Source organism: Felis catus, chromosome A1 (assembly GCF_018350175.1).
Source record: "Felis catus isolate Fca126 chromosome A1, F.catus_Fca126_mat1.0, whole genome shotgun sequence".
NCBI classification, from domain to species: Eukaryota; Metazoa; Chordata; class Mammalia; order Carnivora; family Felidae; genus Felis; species Felis catus.
In genome coordinates, this window is record NC_058368.1 from 138,005,755 (window position 1) to 138,021,386 (window position 15,632).

Below are 15,632 nucleotides of genomic sequence, written 5' to 3' on the forward strand. Positions count from 1 at the left end.
GAGCTGAGATGGGGAGTCAAATGCTTAACTGCCTGAGCCCCCCAGGCGCCCCTCCCATAAATTATTTTATTCAGTTCTCATCACAACCATCCACTGTTGGTGTTCTCATTTAATGCTGAATTAGCTACAGTAGTTAACCTACTCTTAAATTCCCCAAGCTTGAGTTCCTCGTCCTCCTGGCACTGTGACCTGGCCTGGCCTCTGGGCCCAACAGTACTGCTTCCCTTTGAGAGGACTTCACTGAGTGCCGCAGTTCTTAGATGAAATATATAGTGAAGGTGAGTTTTTACATTCATTGGGACAAGTTAGTATTTGTTATTTAAAGTGTTTAAACACAATTGGCATGTTAGCCATATTATGGTATGTAACATTGGCCTTTGGATTCTAATTTAAAATGCCTAAATGATCTTAGACTCCTGAATTTTAGTTTAAAAGTATTTTATTTTTTTTTTAATTTTTTTTTAATGTTTTATTTATTTTTGACAGAGAGAGAGAGAGAGAGAGAGAGAGACAGAGCATGAGCGGGGGAGGGTCAGAGAGAGAGTGAGACACAGAATCCGAAGCAGGCTCCAGGCTCTGAGCCATCAGCACAGAGCCCGATGCGGGGCTCGAACTCACAGACTGCGAGATCATGACCTGAGCCGAAGTCGGACACTCAACCGACTGAGCCACCCAGGTGCCCCTAGTTTAAAAGTACTTTAACATGTTACTAAGCCTGCAAAAATATTGACATGTTCCAGAGAATTAAGGAAGTCACCGTACATTTAATTTATTATATTTATAAGAGTTAGGTATTTTGGAGAGCTTTGCTTGTTGGGTCAAGCATTTGAAGCGCTGTTTTCAAGAAAATACTTTTAAGTGTATAAATGTTAAGTCGTTTAAAGGAATTTGGATTGTAAATGGGTTTGTTTAAAGAAATTTACATTTTAGTCTGTTCCACTTAAGTCTGCTCTCTCAAACATGAATTAAAGGCCCCCTTGAAAGTGATTATTAAAATGTACTAGTCTTCTGGATGAAGTTAAATTTAAAACTTTAAGAAAAGTTTTCAGATGCTTGACTTTAACAAGTAACTATAAATTGTCTTTCCTAGGAACAAACTGTTCCCCTCAGGCACTAAAAGATACTTAATGGTAAATAGGCTACATGCCTATTTCCCCTGATTAAAGTAACTAGACTAGGTGTGGTGTATCTGGCTGGTTCCCTGTGTAAGCAGGGGGTTGTAATTAGGATTTATAATCAAATTCTTGATCTAAGAAAATGTGGGATTCAAAGAATGCTGTTGGGATTATCAGCAGAGAAAGCTGGTCTGCAGAGAGAAAGGAGAATGAAACCTAAGTCCAGAGAAAATAAGCAAGACAAGGCCATCCTGCCTCAGCAGTTCAGGCTAGAGAAGAGAGAAGCCATCACTGTTACCAGCAGTTTCTTTTTCCCTTCTGGCTGTCCCTTAGGGGTTCCCTCAAGAGTCCGTGAGAGTCTTTGGAATCCTTCTAATAAATTCTTTTTGTTTAGATGAGTTTGAGTGGTTTCCTTTATTCACAACCAAATGGTTCCAAAGACTAATTCACTAATCCTGAAAACTTATTGAAACACATACATTAGAGTCAGGGAATTGGCAGATATAGCCATGAGCAAAATAGACAAAATCCCTATTCTCTTGGAACTAATATTCTACTTGGGAGAGGCAGATGTTCAGTAAACAAGTAAGATATGCCGCGGGTCAGATGGTGATAAATGATCCGGAGAAAAATCAGGCAGAAGAGGGAGTTAGGAAATGATATGTGTGTGTTGGGGGTGAGTAGGTGGGTTGCAGTTTTAAACAGAAGTGAGGGAAGGCATCACCAGGGTGGCAATTGGGCAAAGGCCTTAACGAAATGGAGAGATCCTTACTGACATTTAGGGGACAGGGTGGCAAGATCCTGAGGCAGAAGCATGCCTGGTGAGTTCAGAATAGCAAGGTGCTGGCTTAACTGACATGAAGCAAGAGAAACGAGTTGTAAGACAGTCATCAGGAATGAGGTGATGCATTTAGGCAGCTCTTTGAGGGAACTTTACCATTAAGGGGAGCAGAAAAACAGATCGGCTGGAGGGATAGGAGGTCAAGGCAGTTTTCCGAAAAAATTAATGAGGTCTAATTGGTATGCTATAAATTGCACATTTTAAAAGTTCAGTCTTAACGTGTTTTGACCTTACACCCATAAGACCATCACTGCAAGCAAGGTAATGAGTATGTGTCACCCTCAAGAATTTCCTCCTGCCCTTCTGCGAACCTTAGTTAGGTCCCACCCACTCAGACAACCACTGCTCTACTCTCTGCCACTATAGGTTCATAGATCGGTTTGCATTTGGTACAATTTTACACAAATGGGATCATAGAATTTAGGTTGGGGCGGGGCTGGCTCTCACTTAGCGTAACTGTTTTGAGATTCGTAATTCATTTGAGATTTAAACTTGAAAAAAATTACAGAATGTATGCTGATGCAGATAATCCGGCAGACAAAAAAACTAGTGATCTAGGAGAGAGGCAGGCCGATTGCCGGGGCAGTGTTTTGGGGAGGGACTTGGGGTCGAGGGCCCAAATGGAAGGATTGGCTTAGATAAGAGAATGAACAGTTCAGGCCTGGTTCAAGAGGAAAGACAAAACATACGGGCACAGATGCCATTAAGTGTGTAGGTGTGATGATGGTTAGGGTTTGTGGAAATTCTTTACTGGGTACCTTTACTGCAAACAAGCTAACCAATAAAAACAGTTTGGAGGAGGAAGTTAGAGGAGAGAACAGAAGATATGAAATACTCCTAGAAAGAGCTCAGAGGGAGCCACCTGCCTACGTTTGAATCTTGGCTCAGCCACTCCCTACCTTTGTGACTTTGAGCAAGTTATTTTACCATTTTGTATTCGCTTCATCTGTTCATCAGACAAGATCACAGGGAGTGGTTGTGAGAATTAAGTGAAAGTACCTGGAACATTTCTGTTGTTAGCTATTATTATTTTGGGGAGAATGGGTGGACTACAGAATTAAGTAGGATTACCAGCAGCACTAAGGGCCTACGTGAAGTTAGTGTCATGGATTTGAAGCAAGGCCAACTGGCATGGTTGTGTTTCTCTCTTCACGTTTGGCTAATAGGATGCAGATGCGGGGTGCCCTGAGACACGGACTTAACCAGCATTGAGGTTTTCATTGGTGAATGCAAAATAATACAGAAAGGGACAATAGCTTTTAAGATTTATGTCGTGTAGTTATGATGGACCACAGACGCAAGATGGGTAAGGAAACGGAGTGAGGATAGTGAAAACATAACTGGCTCACTGGGCTATTTGTGTGGAGTTGAAGAGTTTGTTTGCTGGAGGTAGTGAGAGAGACACATGGAAGGTGGTGGTCCAAGAGCCAAGAATTAGGACAGGAGCAATGTTGGAGAAAGTGACAGAAAGCCAGGAGCTAGAATGTTCAAGAAATGGTGGGGAGTGGCCACTGATCAGTGGTGACCAACAAGGGGGAGGATTAGGTCTGCAGTCAGATGGCATGAAAGTCAAAGGTGAGGCTTTCTTGGGGGAATAGTGAGGGAGAACGATCCAGAAACCGCATTGAGGATCACCCACCCACCTGTTAGGGCTGCCATAGGAGGGGTCTGGGAATATGAGTAGCACTTGGGCAAACTGTAGAGGAATCTTGCTAAAAGTAACACACAAGAAACTGGCCTTCCCCTCACCCCTGCCTTCCAAATCATGTGTGAATATAACTAATTGGTGGAACTCAGTTTTGCATCCAGAGCACTATCTACAAAGAAATCTGGGAAATGTGGTTTTGGACTTTCCAGCTCTGTAGTTCTGAAGGCACCCCAGAAGGAGGATGGAGCAGAGGATAAGGAAGGCAATCCCTACAATTTTCTTCCCCACCTGTTCTACACATCTTAAAATATACAGGTACGCCCTCACTTCTAAACCAACAGGACCACGCCACACTTGCTGTTGTGCATTTCAGTTTTCCCCTTTGTGTCGCAGACTGCTCCATCTTGGTGCACATAGTTCTGCTGTGTTCCATTTTATGCTGGCCTCCTATATCACTGTGGATATAGACGTGTCATGAGCAGTTTAACCAATGGAGACAAGCTACAAAGGTTATGTTAGTTTTCTGATATCTCCAACTCAGAATTTTTCTGCAAGCTGTCTTTTTTGCCTGTTGAGAATTTTAATCAGGTGAACTTGAAACTGCATTAGGACGACTTAACCTAGCTCTCCCTTAGTCCACGAGGTGGCAGTATTATTTCGAATACCATGAGAAACCCGTTTCCACAGTCCTTTCTCTGAATCAAGCTGGTGTTCCTAGGTAGAAAGGTGAGTTCTCTCAGAAAACAACCAAGCTATTTGGCTAGTGCCATGTTGACAAAATGACTTTCAAAGCCCTTCTTTGAATTAAAGATTAACCTTTTCAGCAATGTAGAATAATGGAAAAGAGCATACACTGTGATCCTGGGCAAGTCCCAGCTACTCTGGGCCTCAGCTTCCCTATCTGTCAAATGGGACTAACATCACTTCCCTTGCAGGATTGTCGCAAGAGTAAATGCAGTGATATAAAAAGTACCTTACCTGCTTAACTGTGTTTGTCACATGTTTGTGATTATGAGAAGTCTATTTGCCCTGCACTAGTTGGGAGTGTTTTCTTAGTTCCCGATTATTAACATCATTTGGACTAGTTAGATGAGGGTTGATTTGAAATTTTCTTTGATACTCTGTTATAAAGGATGTTTTTAAAAAAATTAATCCCATAAAATATAAAATGAGGGGTATAGTTACTTGAGGACTTGAGACAGGCTGCTCGCAAGCATTTTGAAAGTAAACGGTATGATTTGCAATATATGTTATTTACAAAAGTGAAATGTTAGTTCCCACTGGGTCATTAGGGTTAAAACTTTTTAATGTTTATTTATTTATTTTGTTAGGGGAGAGAGAGAGAAGGGGCAGAGAGAAAGAGGAGAGAGAGAATTCCAAGCAGGCTCTGTGCCATCAACTGTGCAGGTCAGATCATGACCTGAGCAGAAACTAAGAGTCAGATGCTTAACCAACTGAGCCAGCCACCCTGGTGCTCCTCATTGGATCATTAGTGTTACAGCAGAAATTTTTAATAGAGTCGTCTATAACAGTACTTATTAATGCAGGCGTTCCTTTATTCATATCAACTGTATTAGCTGGGACTGTGTGATGACTTTATTGGCTAAAAGGCTAGAAATATAAACTGTCAATTTAATGAGGCTTGGCAGTTTTCTATAAACATAACCATAAAACAATGGACTCCTAGACAAGATATATTTTTTCAAGTTTTTAAAAATAAGGACACAACTGACATACAACATTCTATTAGTTTCAGGTGTACTAAGAGATATATTCTTGACAAAGTGCTTCCAATTAAAACAAAAAATACCTGAGTCAAAAGCAGTTTCCTCATAGGAAACAAATGGAAAGCTGTGGACAGATTTTTTTTTTTTTTTTTTTTTTTTTTTTTTTTACTGTTGTCCACTCAGGATAAAAGATTTTGAGCCTCACTTGCCTAGCCCATTCTTAATTCCTAGTGAGAAAAGATCTAGGTGAACAAAAAATTGAAAAAGAATAAAACAGAAAACTGCAGTGAAATTTACTAACCATAGCATACATGGATTTCCTTTTTCTGTATTTTCTAAGAAACTACCGTGAGCTTGTGCACATGGTTTTTCTCCCATAAGATCATTATTCATAAACTTAAACATAACCTAGCAGTTTTATTTACTTGTGAGTACAAGTAAATACACTTACTTACTTAAGATAGTGTAAGTCAGTATGTTATTAATGATAGGAAACTCTATGGAATTTATAATCATGTATAAGTCTGCTTTAACAATAAGTATGAGGGTGATCAAAACTACAAAATTATAGACAATAATAATTATGGCTAACATTAATAATATACTTACCAATGTACTGTTCTCACCAATGTACATATATCAACTTACTAGTTACTTAATCTTTACAACCACTCTGGAGTAGGTACTATTACTATCTCCATCAAAATTACTATTTTGCAATTATGTATTTCTCTACTATATAGAGTAATACAAAGGAAACACAATTAAAAACAAGGTGGTGACTATGTTAGGTGATGGATGGATTAATTAGCTTAGTTGTAGTAATCACTTCACTGTACATGTACATCAAATCATCACTTTGTATACCTTAAATATATGTAATTTTTATTTGTCAATTATACCTCCCTAAAGCTGGAAAGAAAAAAGGATAGGGGTGCCTGAGTGGCTCAGTCGATTGGGCATCCGACTTCAGCTCGTCATGATCTTGTGGTTCACAAGTTTAAGACCCACATCAGGCTCTGTGCTGTCCGCTCAGAGCCTAGAACCTGCTGCATATTTTTACGTCTCCTCTCTCTCTCTGTCCCTCCCCTGCTCATGCTCTGTCTCTCTCAAAAATAAATAACCTGAGCCAAAGTCGGATGCTTAACGGACTAAGCCACCCAGAATATATATATTTCTTTTTTAAAGTTTATTTATTTTGAGAGAGAGACAGAGTGGGAAGGGGCAGAGAGAGAATCCCAAGCAGGCTGCACACTCAGCAGTGAGGCCAACACTGAGCATGATCTCACAGTTTGTGAGCTGAAATCCAGAGTTGGACACTAAACAGAATGAGCCAGCCAGGTGCCCCTATACAAATATATTTAAAAAGCTGGGTTACATGGATTTTCTAAAAAGTTTTTATTTAAATTCCACTTGGCATACGATGTAATATTAGTTTCAGATGTACAAGTTGATTCATCACTAACACATAACACCTTGTGTTCATCATGACAAGTACACTCCTTGATCCCCCCCCCCCCCCAACCACCTCCCCTCTGGTAACCCTCAGTTTGTTCTCTATATTGAGAGTCTGTTTCCTGGTTTTCCTCTCTTTCCACACCACCACATTTGTTGTTTTGTTTCTTAAATTCCACATGAGTAAAATCATATGGTATTTGTCTTTTTCTGATTGAGTTATTTTGCTTAATATTCTCTAGTTCCATTCATGTCATTGCCAATGGCAAGATTTCATTCTTTTTTTATGGCTGAGTAATATTCCAGTGTGTGTGTGTGTGTGTGTGTGTGTGTGTCTGTGTGTGTGTGTGTCTGTGTGTGCATGTGCACACTTATACATAAAATATATACCACATCTTCTTTATCCATTCATCAGTTGATGGATACCTGGGGTGTTTCCATAGTTCAGCTATTGTCAATAGTCCTGTGATAAACATTGGAGTGCATGTATCCCTTCGAATTAGTATTTTATATCTTTTGGGTAACTACCTAGTAGTGCAATTGCTGGATCATAGGGTAGTTCTCTTTTTTTTTTTTTTTTTAAGTTTTTAAATGTGTTTTGAAAGAGAGGGAATGAGCAGGGGAGGGGCAGAGAGGATCTGAAGCAAGCTCTGTGCTGATAGCAGAGAGCCTGATGTGGGGCTTAAACTCACGAACCGTGAGATCATGACCTGAGCCAAAGTCAGACATTTATTTAACTGACTGAGCCACCCAGGCGCCTCAGGGTAGTTCTATTTTTAACTTTTTGAGGAACCTCCATACTGTTTTCCAGAATAGTTGGCTAGTTTGCATTCTAAAACAATAGTGTGAGAGGGCTCCCCTTTCTCTGTATACTTTTCTTGAAAATATAAATGAACAAAATAGGTCCCAAAGAGAAAGAAAAAATGAAACAGAACACTGGCCAGGGAAGTAATTCAGAACATAACCTGAGAAGCTTTGGACTTAAATGTTTTATTAGTGAATTGCTGGAAACTTTCAAGGAACAGAAAATCCTGACATATTTAAACTGATCTAGAAGTTAGAGGAGAAAACTTTCAATGTAACTTTCTGAAGCCAGCATGACACAAATGTTAACAAATCTTTTTGGTACGTTGTACTATTAAGGTGTTTGATGTTCCTCCTCTGAGACAGGTTATAGTTCTTCACACACAGACATCTGTCATGTCTCTAGGACTTGAGACGCGCCCCCTGCCGGTTGGATGATATATTCCCACCCTGGAAGTCACGACGTGGTCATGTAATTTGCCTTGGCCTATGAAATAAGGACAGAATTGACATCATGCCATTTGTAAGCAGAAGTTTTAAAATCCAGTTCATGGTTCACCAAGTCTCTCTCTCTTCCATGATAACCAGCAATATGCCAGATAAGCTCATCCCAGAGGGAATATGACATGGAGAAAAGACAGAGTAGACATATGGTATGAGTAAGAATCAAACCTCTGATACTCTAAGCTACTGAGATTTGGGAATTGCTTGTTATCACAGCATAACCTAGCCCACCCTGACTGATAAACTCCTCTTCCCCAACAGCAAAAATAAATAAATAAATAAATAAATAAATAAATAAATAAATAAATAAACAAACAAACAAACAAACAAAATTCACTTATGAACAAAAATGTTAAATCTGTAATTAATAAGGAAAATATTTCAGGCACACATTGTAGGGATGATGTAAGTCTCCCAAGTAAGTCTCTACGCAGGTAGGAATGTTCCCCACTGATGACTTGGAGACTTCCCACTTTATGCATGTAGGTTGCCATCTAAAGAAAAGGTAACAGTGATTAGTTTGTAAAATGTGTAAGTAACATTGTTCCTTCTCTCCACCAACCTTCTGTATCAGTATCAAAAAAAAAAAAAAAAAAAAAAAAAGAGTGAAAGATCCAAGGGCTTCATCAAAACACCCTTAAGTGGGAAACTGCTTCTTAGAGTTGAGATAAGGATGAAGGGTACATTTAATGAAAGTTCCCAGGGCTCATTGCCTTATATAATGTCATGGTATGATGCTTCCCATGAGTGCATAGGAAGTGCATATTACTCTTACTTTGAAAGTGGAGAAATTGAAGTCACTAACAGGGAAACTCTGATACGGATTCAGATCACCAAGCTCCTGATGCAGTTTGATTGGCAGATGTTTTCTGGTTTTGTTACAAATAAATCTATTGCCTAAGTCAGTGAGTTTCTACTAAAGATACTCTAATGGTCACTGCAGTTTTTTTTTTTTTTCTTTTTCCTCTATGTAATAACAGATGTGGTGATTTCTAAATCATTAAAAGATGAACACATCGAGCTTTTGTAAAGAATCCTGGAGAACTGGTTGTCCCTGTAAATATAACATTGTCTCTTGCATTGCTATAAGCAGACCATGTGATCAGTGATGGATATTCTTAGAAAATAGGATATGGACGTCATTTGATAGTCAGAGGAACACTAATTTAATGTTCAGCTCAACCAATATAAACTGTTATGTCAACAGTCCAAATAGTAACATAGACTAGTTTATCTCTGGATTTCTTTCTTAACAATGTAGGAGATAAGGGTATGAATCTCCTCGATCCATCCTGGAAAAACAGGAGAACAATATTTAAAATCTGAGTCAGCCCCTTAAATAGTAGCTGACATAAGGTTGGATGGGTAAGACAAGTTGTGAGAGTACAGGGGCCATATCTGCCTTACATACAGGGTTTGGCATACAGTAAGTGCTAAGTGTTTGCTGTTTGAAGGCTGAATTCTGAGGAGGCAAATGTCAGACCTGAGATAAGTGTGAGCAGGGATGCTAGGGAGGGAGGTGGCTTGCTCTCTTGGGACTAAACAAGAAATTAAGTCCTTGGTCTCCGGGGAACTAAACAAAAATGGAAGAAGCTTCAAGGACAGAAGGTTTTAAAACCCCAGAGTTATTTTATTTTGAAATCATTTTAGACTTACAGAAAAGTTCTAAGAATAGTGCAGCTTCTCTGAGCTTCCCCAGTGTTAACTTCTGTTGCTAACCACAGTACAAGTACCAAAACAAGGAAATTAACATTGGTGCCATGCTATTAACTAAAATACACCGGTTTCTCCAGTTTTGTTCCTGATGTCCTTTTTCTGTCCTCGGATCCAACCCAGAATCCTACATTGCGTATAGTTGTTGTGTCTAATATCCTCCAGTCTGTGATGGTTCCTGAGTCTTGTCTTTCATGACCTTGAAACTTTTGATGAATACTGGTCAGTTATTTTGTAGAATGTGTCTCCATTTGGGGTTGTCTGGTGTTTTCTCATGATTAGATTAGGCTGCATGTTTTGGGCGAGAATATCAGAGAAGTGATACTGTGTTTCTCTTGGAGTGTCACATCAAGTCCACACGATGTCCATATGCCCTATTACTGCTAACATTGCTTTGATCCCTTAATTAAGGCATTCTAGGCCAGGTTTCTCCACCATTGTTATTTTTCCATTTGTATTTGAGAAATATTTGAGATTATTCAAATATCCTGTTTAAGCTTAAACATTTACTAATTTCAACTACTAGTTGCGGTCTGGATGTACAATTCCCTGATGATTAGTGATGTTGAGCATCTTTTCATGTACCTGTTGGCCTGTGTGTGTCTTTGGGAAAATGTCTATTCAGATTGTCTGCCTATTTTTAAATCTTTAATTTTTTTTGTAATGCTTATTTATTTTGCAGGGGGAGAGGAGGGGAGAGGCAGAGACAGAGGAGACAGAGGATCTGAGGTGGGCTACTCGCTGAGGGCAGATTGCCAGATGCAGGCCTTGAACCCACACACAGAGAGATCGTGACCTGGGCCAAGTCGGATGCTTAACCAACTGAGCCACCCAGGCGCCCCTGCCTATTTTAAAATACGTTGATTTGTTTTTTGCTTTTGTTGGATGAGCTTCTTCCTTATATATTTTCAGATAGTAACTGCTTACCAAATAGATAGTTTGCAAATATTTAGGGACAAGCTCTTTGTGAGGGATCAATTAAAGAACGATCTGCAAAACTTCTATTTTTTAAAGTTTATTTTTGAGAGAGAGAGAAGGGAGGGGGAACACATGCATATGAGGGGGGAAGGGCAGGGCGAGGGAGAGAGAGAATTCCAAGCAGACTCTGCTCTGGCAGCAGAGAGCCCTGTGTGGGGCTGGATAGCACAAAGTGCAAGATCCTGACCTGAGTTGAAATCAAGAGATGGACGCTTAACTGACTGCGCCACTCAGGCGCCTGCAAAACTTGTATCTTTTAAGTGATTTATTACTAACTTCTACTTCAAATGTTATCATTTTTTATTTTTTTTAAGTTTCTTTATTTATTTTGAGAGACGATGGGCAGGGGAGGTGGCAGAAAGAGAAGGGGAGAAAGAATTCCAAGCAGGCTCCGCACTGTCAGTGCAGAGCCCAACACAGGGCTCAGTGCCCGGGCTCAATTCTATGAACTGTGAAATCGTGACCTGAGCCAAGACCAAGAGTTGGACGCTTAAGTGACTGAGCCACCCAGGGGCCCCTATCATTTTTAGTCTTAGGTAGTATGATGCTAATTTAATAAAGCAGAAAATATTCCATTAATAATGGGTTCAATGGCTGCTCAACTTAGTATGCTATTGCTATCAAGAAATATAAGTGATTTAATTTCCATACTTCATGAAGTTTTTGTCCCCGTGTGTGAGTTTTTAACCTGTGAACCACTAATAGACTTTCAGGTGGCCAAGAACTCCCTGGAAAGTAAATTCAAAATTTGGTGAATATGAGTGAATGTGTATTATTTTGGGGCGAAGATCTGAGGTTTTTTCAGATTTTCAGATCTGTTTGTGACCACACTCCTTTTCCCCCTGAAGCCTTATACTTTAATTAACGTAGTGAACAAACACAGATCATTCTTTCTTCCTTACTCAAACTTCAACTGCGGGGTTTGGCAACATTTACACAGGAGGACAGAATAAACGTTAATTCAGGTTGATCATTTTGGTTGGAGAAAAACATGTCCCTACAACGAACAAAAGATGGTAAGTGTCCCTTTTATGTTGCCAACTGCAGAGATTTGGATCAGCATTGTACCATGAGGTATGTTTAATTTATGGAGAAACAATTACGTTTTGATGCCAACAGAAAAGCAAGTAAGTGTTTGGTATGATTAATGATACTTTGCACTTGGGGCTTTAATCTTGCCGTGTGATGTTTACTTATGATGGTTTATACCATTTGTCATACTGTCAGTATCAAAGGTGAAGGCCAAGTGCACTATGTTAAAGGTTTTCTGGGATACCATTTCCATTCTCCTCTTTAACGCTCTTAACCTGTTTCTGTGCGCAGTTTATGTTATGTGAAAGAAGAATGTAATGTTTTATAATGAGGAATATTTAAGGACTTTATATTTGCCGTTAAAGTCATTTCAGTGGCACATTTCAACAGTGCCAAAATGACTTGCAAAAGAAAGAGATACTCAGCTCCACAAGTGTGACTAGAGCAGGGGAGCTGTGTGAGAAGGATGGCAAACGAGACCTGTTGATAGTATTTTCAGTAATCTTGGAGTATATCATAAGTGTTTGGGAGTGGGGTGGGGGGTGCGCCTGGGTGGCTTAATTGGTTAAGCGTCTGACTTTGGCACAGGTCATGATCTCAGTTTGTGGGTTCGAACCCCACACTGGGCTCTGTGCTGACAGCTCGGAGCCTGGAGCCTGCTTCCATTCTCTGTCTCTCTCTCTGTCCCTCCCCCACTTGCACTCTATCTCAAAAATAAAATACACATTAAAAAAATAAAAAAAAAGTGTTCTTGGGGGTTAATGGAAATTATAGGAGAATATGTTTATCTGTAGAACCAAATCATGTCTTGCACAGAAACTGAAAGGCAAGTGCCATTCTGTTTCCTTTGGCTTATTTATCTCCTGACCTCTGTGTGATTTCACTGGCAGTTTCTCCTCACTCCTTTGTCTGTATTTCCTTGCACTTCACAAGGTGCAACTATTTCTGAAGTCCACAAAAATTAAAAGATAAAGGCAAGAGAGTTTATATCTGCCACCTTCATGTTGCTGACGACTATGAAGTGTTTCAAAATGTTGTACATCTATTTTTTTTTTTTTTGAGCCCCCATCTGGAGCTTCCAGGAGCCTATTTTGCATGTTGTAGGTCCCCCACTAATAAGTCTTGGTAGGGTGGAAAAGAGAGAATTTAAAGATAAACGGTACTCTCTTGTTAGAAAAGTTGGCATTTGAATGGGAGCATATCTTTTGCAGATTAACTAAGACTGTTGGGTCCCTGGCTTCTCAGCTATAAAACAAACCAAAATAAAGCATAATTATATTGGGGCAGGGTTTGGAAGACAAAATAGAACAAGATAATGAGTCTAAATAGGGGCCCACTAGATGATGTTCCTTCTTGCTTCAGACTGCAGAGCTGAATTAGTAAGTCCCTGCTAGAAGGTTGAGGGGTGAAGGTATCATTGAAGCCAATGTTGTTTATTAAACAAACAGTTATGTGTTTCTTCTGCCAAATCTTATACTAGGCAACAGAGAATCAAAGATGATTAAAGCATACTCCTGACATTAGTCAACTCTCAGCTGAGGGACATGGAGGCAGATACAGACCATCCAAACGCCATACAAGTAAGTTCAGTGACCAAGAACTATGCGGAGTCGGACGGAAGGGCAGATAAAGGCATCTAGCTCAACCTGGCCTGGAGGGTGGGGTTGCTGCTGAAAGTTTTCTGGAGGGAGAGACTGAACGAAGGTGTAGGAGATCAGCAGAAAAACACAGATCTGCAGACTGGCTTCCAGAATTTATATGGCTGAGCAGACCAAGATGTGACGGCTGAGGTTGGTGGTGGACCACATGGACCGGGGCAGGCACGGTCATTGTGGTGTCTGGGGTTGTTTTGACTATCAAGAAATATGTGACTCCTAAGTTCTTCTGAAACTCCCTGCATGAGGCCATACAGGGTAGTTGTTGTGAGTCCGGGCTGCGCTTGAATCTGGGCTTTACCACTTACTAGTTTCTTTTCTGGTAAAGAGGAGATACTACTGGTAGCTGATAGCATCTCTAGTGTTGCGAGGATTAAATGAGCTAATGTAATAACAGGCCTTAGAACAGTGCCTGGTATATGTTAAGCATGGTGTTAGCTGCCATTATCATGAGTCTGAGGCTGTGACCCATAGTGCAGATCCTTGCGGCACTGGTGGCCAAGGAGAGAGTGGCTTTCTACAAACCATTGCCAAGAGCAGCTCTGAAGAAGGGAGTGGCAGGTTATTTTGGTGTTTCCCAAGGCAGAGGTGGGGAGGAACCTAACAGAAATACCAAGGTAGCATTTCCAAAATATACATGTTAGGGATGTATCCTGGAGCTGCTGAATCAGTATGTTCAGGGGTGAGGCCCAGGCAGGAGTAAAGGGAAAAGACTTCCAGGTGATATGTCAGCTCAGTGCTGTCTCTGCCTCCCCTTAGGATAACAGTGTGACCAGGGAAAATGTTTAGTGTAGGTGCGTGTCAGGCACAATGTGGTGCGGGGGAGTTTCCTTGAATACACAGAATAAATCAAATTGTCTTCCTTTCCACCCTGCAATCTGATGTGCAAATGTCAAGACAGGGAGAGGCAAAAGATAATAGGGGCAGAGCTTTGCAACCAAAGGGTTTAGGGCAGAATGCCTGGTGCTTTAGGAACTGTGCTTAGGTTAAAACAAGAGATGGTCTGAGGGACTTTTGCAGAGCCTTTGTGCTTGTGACATCACAACCACCCAGGGAAGGGATCTATGTAGGGGAACTCCCCTGGAGGAGGGGACACAGAGGGGACTGGCCAGGCCTCAGTGCATCTCCACATCTGTTTGCCGGGAAATACTCTCAAACAAGCACACTGGCCACGGTGCCCTTAAGGAGGTACAACCTAGTGATTAAATGATGAAACATAAACGAGGAAAAGACAGAACACTTGTTAGGTGTCTAGAATCTCAGAATGTCAAATGTCCCACAAGGAGAATCCTACAAATGTCACTTACCATTGTTGGGGAGATTTACTTCCTATGGCTTCACTCCTGGCTCTGGGGTGTTAGTGACATTCAGTCCACCATCATGGCCTGGCCTGCAAGCTGCTCTCTTTCAGAGGTCCCCTGGAGGCCCACTAGGCGACCTTCTATTTGCTGAAATGGCTCTTGTCAGGGCATTCAGTATCATGTTGGATAGGGGTGGTCACAAAAAGACACTAAGAGTCCTTAGGAGCTTAGAGTCCAGCAGAAAAGACACAAATAACACCGAAGACTACCATTTACCAGGTGCTGGCTGGGTACTAGGCTCCAGTCCTTACCACAATCTTAAAAACTCCTGTAAGACTCATGGAACGATCTTCACTTTAAGGGGGATGAAACATGTCTTAATGAGATAAAGTAACTTACTGGACGAACACAGTTAGCAAGTGGCAAGTTAGGTGTGACGACAAAGTCCACGCTGTTCTTTCGGCTCGACCACATCGCACCTTAGCCAGCAAGGTGACAACCAACTCAGGAGCACAACGTGGTAATTATTATTACAGTGGTGTCTTCAAAGCACCAAGGGCAAATGGATGAGAAGGGGCAAGGATGACTTCTAGAGCATACGCAGAATAGAATTCTACCCTGTTTTGGGAGCACTGGGAGCACACACTTGCATGTTACTGAATCTTCTAGAAAACTGTAGAAGGTTGGAGGTTTCTGGATGGAGCAGAACCTGACGTGGTTTTTTTTTTTTTTTGAATTCAAGTATATAACTACCAAAATTATTAATTAACTACTTAGAATTTAAAAAGTTGTGGTAGGGGCCCCTGGGTGGCCTTGTTGCTTAAGCATCCAACTCTTGACTTCGGCTCAAGTCGCGATC